We start from the raw sequence: 5,106 nt of genomic DNA on the forward strand, positions 1-5,106 counted from the left end.
ATGTTGGCTACCTGGTCGGGGGTTAAGGGAACGGTTTGGTAAGGGTCTTGCCCTTGTTCAGCGTTTAGAGGTCCTGCAAGGGACCTGGGTCAAATTTAGTAGGATCTCCTTCAATGCCCATAGGTATTGGATGGCGGGGATCCAAACTCTTTGACCCCCTCATAAGTTAACTACTATTAATACTATAACCCGGCTATTTAGGACTGTATCCCTGCTGACTCAGACTACTTAGCCGAGGGTAACGTCACCGCCAAAAGCGGGACCTACCATAATTTGCATTAATAACTTAATTCATTATCTTCCAATAATCCAACCCTTTAGGATTGTATCCTTGCTGACTCAAACTACTGGGTTGAGGGTAACATCGCCTCCAAAAGAGGGGCCTACTACAATAACTAAGATAATCTCTTAAACAAGTGCAAAAGTGCGAAAATAATCAAAGGTTATACTAATACACGAGTCGGATCCAAGTGATTCATCTTGTCTATCTGTTTTTATTTTATTTTTATTTTTCAGCATTTAGTTAGTTTTTATTTTTCTAGTTTAAAAACTTTTTCTAACCTTTTTGATTTGATTAGACGTTGAGGATAAACCGGTACTAAAAGCTCTTGTGTCCTTCGACGACCTTGTATCTTACCAACACTATACTACGTCCACGATGGGTGCACTTGCCCACATGTGTGTTTAGTGTTAGTAAATATCGTGTTTTATAAATTTAAAACTTGGCTAAAAGTGTAAAAAGGGCTTAAATATACATCAAAAATATATTACACTACACGCACATCAAGTTTTTGGCGCCATTGCCGGGGACACAAGGATTTTAAGAAAGTTAGGAATCAACGGCCTAATCATATTTTTATTTTTCTTTTTAATTTTTTAGGATTTTCTTAGTTTTTCAGCTTCTGCAGAGCTCAGCACGGGCCGTGCCTGGTCGGACACGGGCCGTGCCCAGCATCGTTACTGGCAGTTTTTAGTTTTCCAAGTTACAGAAGGCTGACCACGGGGCCGTGTCGGTGCAACACGGGGTCGTGTCCAACTTTCTAGTAACTGGGATCTGGAAAACAATCACTGTAACTCCGACCACGGGCCGTGTTCGCTGAACACGGGGCCGTGGTGAACCTTCTGACCAGCATTCTTTTCTGTTTTTATTGCAAGACTTGGAACCAGACGCCAATCCTACCTAGTGTATGAGCTCCAGTTCTAATAAGGACATAAAAGAACCTCTAGAAGAACCCGAACGCTTTCTCAGAAAAAGATTAAAAGCTAAAAACCAAGAGAAAGTTTCGGGTGATCCACCTCCAATGGCGGACCAACGTACCCTCATGGATTATCTACGACCCACTGTAGGTAACCTAGGCGCCGCTATCAATGCTCCGAATGTTGAAGCTAATAACTTCGAACTTCGGCCGCATTTGATACAAATGCTCCAAAACTCCGCAACCTTTCATGGGCTTGCGGACGAGGATCCCCATCTACATATTACTAATTTCTTAGAAATATGTGATACCTTTCGGATCAATGGAGCATCAAATGACGCCATCCGCCTCCGAATGTTTCCTTTCTCACTAAAAGACCGAGCGAAAGCTTGGCTCAACGCCCTCCCAGCTGGATCGGTAAACACCTGGGATGAACTAGCCCAAAAATTTCTATATAAGTATTTCCCTCCCGCTAAAACGGCTAAATTAATGACTGAAATTAATACATATTCACAAGAGGACGGGGAATCCTTATATGAAACTTGGGAAAGGTTCAAGGAACTATTACGCAAGTGTCCACATCATGGCCTTGCGATATGGCAACAAGTATCCACTTTCTATAATGGACTGTTGCCACACACAAGGCAGACGCTTGATTTTAGCTCCGGGGGACTTTTAGGTAATCGCCGCCCGCATGAAATATATAACCAAATTGAGGAAATTGCTCAAACCAATTTTCAATGGCACACCCCCCGAGGCAATAAATCCATTGCCCCGGGCGCCCATAAGGTTGATGAAAGCACTTCTTTACAAGCCCAAATCGAGGCCCTTTCTTCAAAAATAAAAAAATTAGAAATGACAAAAACAGTCTCGGTTATGGCTTGTGAAGGGTGTGGTGGGCCACATGAAAATTGGAGTTGTATGAAAGAAACGGACGATCAACAAGAATCGGTAAGCTACATTGATAATAGACCTAGGCCGTCGGGTCATCCAACGGGCACCTACAACCAAGGATGGCGAAACCACCCAAACCTTGGTTGGAGAGAACCCGGCAATAGTAGTAACCAACAAACCCAACGAACAAACTTTCAACAACCAAGAAATGAGTCACAAAATTTCACTCAACAACAAAGTGGACGAGAAAGGCTTGAAGATACTGTATCTCGCCTCATCTCAGACACTGAAAAGAAAAACTCGGAAAGATTTCTACAATTAGAATCAAATTTTAGAAATCAACAAGCTAGTATTCAAAACATAGAAAAACAATTAAATCAAATAGCTCAAAATTTTGCCGAGAGACCACAAGGCACATTACCTAGCAATACCGAAACAAACCCAAAAGCGCAAGTTCATCTCATCACGCTACGAAACCGCACCGTAGGGCCTGCAGAAGCGCCACCACCGACAGAAGAAACGCTACCCCTGCCTCTGCAGGAGAAGAACTCCCCTCCGTCACCAGAACCTACCAAGGCTCCTCGAGTCCCGTACCCCGGTAGGTTAATTCGTCAAAAGACCAATGAGCAATTTGCAAAGTTCGAAAGTCTATTAAAACAATTGCATGTCAATATTCCTTTTATTGATGTCCTAACCCAAATGCCCAAGTACTCTAAATTCATGAGGGACTTCCTCACTCATAAAAAGAAAATTGAAACTTTGCAATTAGTTAACTTAGGCGAAGAATGCTCTGCCCTCGTACTTAATAAACTTCCCCAAAAGAAAATCGATCCCGGAAGCTTCACGATTCCCTGCTCAATCGGGGAGTCCCCCGTTCGTAATGCACTAGCCGACCTTAGGGCTAGCATTAACCTCATGCCCTCATCAATGTTTAAAAGGCTCGGCCTAGGAACAACGAGTCCTACAAAAATGAGCATACAACTTGCTGACCGATCCGTCAAATTCCCGCAAGGTGTCATCCAAAATGTCTTGGTAAAGGTAAGCAAATTCGTCTATCCAGCCGACTTTGTCATACTCGATATGGAGGAAGACACCGAGGTCCCCCTCATACTAGGGAGACCATTCCTTGCCACCGCACAAGCGGTGGTAGATATGAATGACGGAACACTCACCTTGAGGTACGGGGATGATGAAGTAAAATTCGGAGTTGGGAAGAGAATAGAAGACGACGACCCGGTCAACTACATGAAGGTTATTGATTCAAGTTTGGATGCTGCTCTCCAACGGTGTAACATGGGACGCCAAGCATCCCACTCAGAAAATATATAACCTCATCTTGGGTCTAGCCAAGGACCCTTATAAACGTGGCGCACCACGGAGGCATTCCGCGGAACTATCCTTAGTTTAGTTTAATCTTTTAGTTTTAATTTGCAGGAATAAAACACACTCGCAGTGGTAAAGGATGAAAAAGGGAACGAGAAAAATGGCCCCATGCACAAGAACGAGGCAACCCGACACAAATCTCCATTACAGAAGGCTCAACACAGGCCGTGCTCAACCAACACGGCCCCATGCTGAACCACCTGCAGAAAAACGCCCAGTTCAGGTAACTGGACACGGGCCGTGTTCACCAGACACGCCCCCGTGTCCAGGCTTCTGTCTCATTTCTTTAATTTCTGTTACTGGCACCTGAACACGGGGCCGTGTCCGGTCCCCACGGGGCCGTGTCCAGACTGCCAGTAACATAAATCTTTGCTTTTTAAACACCACATTACACATCCAAACAACCTAAAAATTTATTTTTGGGACACATTGAGGACAATGTGTAATTTAAGTGTGGGGGGGAGCTAAAACCTTGAATTTTTGCAAATCCTAACAACAAGCCTTACACAAAACTCTATTGGAACGCTAAACACCCCAAAAATTTTCATTTTTTTTGTACTTGTCTAAAGTTTAAGTTAGGAATCCTAAGATTAATAAGGTTATATTTTTACAAATTTTACAACCGAGAGCGTCGTGATAACAAGAACCAACATAAGAAAATTATGAAATGGCATGACAAGTCTAATTAAAATTTGATTATATATACTTGATCACATTAAAAAAAAAAAAAAAAAAAACCCCTTTCCCACAAAAGTGAGTTTTGAGCCTTTATTGAGCATACAAATTTACATCCTTAGACTAAATGCTCATTTTTCGTTTCTTGTGTGAATAGCCGCTTGGTTCTTACAACTCTAGAACTTGCCACGACGATTCATTCCCGGTCTTTACCAACTTAAACCCAAGTAAGTAAATGATGGAGGCATTAGGACTAACCATTTTTCTTTCCACACCATTATTTTTCATTTTTTTTACCACCTACCCAAAATCCCCCTAGTTAACCCCTTTGAGCCTAAACCTTTCATTTCTTTACCCTTTTTCACCCACCAAAAACCCTTTTTATTTTTCACCCTTTATTTTAGTAACAAGCTCGGTTTTTCGTAAACTCGTTCTTTTTCGTGTGACAAAAAAAAAATTTGATGAAGTTGAAAAAACAAACAAAGCAATGCAAACAAAAGCTTGTTTGGAGAAATACTTCAAAGAAAAAAGTCACCAAAAACAAAGTGTTTTACGAAAACCGACGCTTTTTACGCTTTTCGCCCTTTTACTAACCACTAACCTAACCACCCACCTTTAGCCCAAGCCTAACCCTTCACCCAAAAAGTCCTCTTGATATCTACAAAGGTATAAAGTTAAAAAGGAGGAGGATTGATTGCTTGGCAAGCTTATGGCAGGAATAAGTTCCATGCCGCTCTCGAGTGATTCACTAAAAATACACCTTCGGCCGAGTGTTGAGTGATCCCCCGTGAGGTATGTGAACTTGTATATAAATGAAATTTTAAAAAGACATGCTATGCCCTAATAAGTAATTTATCTTATGAAACGTTCTAAATAAATCATAATGAATAGGATTGTAAATAAATAAAAATAAAACCCAAAAAAAAAAATCTTGGATTCCCGACACTCTATGACAAGC

The 5,106-nt window shown here is 41.7% G+C and overlaps 1 non-coding gene across 1 annotated transcript; it reads right to left on the reverse strand.

The window, feature by feature from the left end:
* Positions 1–1,679: 1,679 nt before the first annotated feature.
* Positions 1,680–1,786, reverse strand: LOC118488499. The gene has a single exon (XR_004885038.1). It is a non-coding gene; the product is annotated as a small nucleolar RNA R71 (small nucleolar RNA).
* Positions 1,787–5,106: the final 3,320 nt, after the last annotated feature.

The sequence above is a fragment of the Helianthus annuus genome, chromosome 16 (assembly GCF_002127325.2).
Source record: "Helianthus annuus cultivar XRQ/B chromosome 16, HanXRQr2.0-SUNRISE, whole genome shotgun sequence".
NCBI lineage: Eukaryota > Viridiplantae > Streptophyta > Magnoliopsida > Asterales > Asteraceae > Helianthus > Helianthus annuus.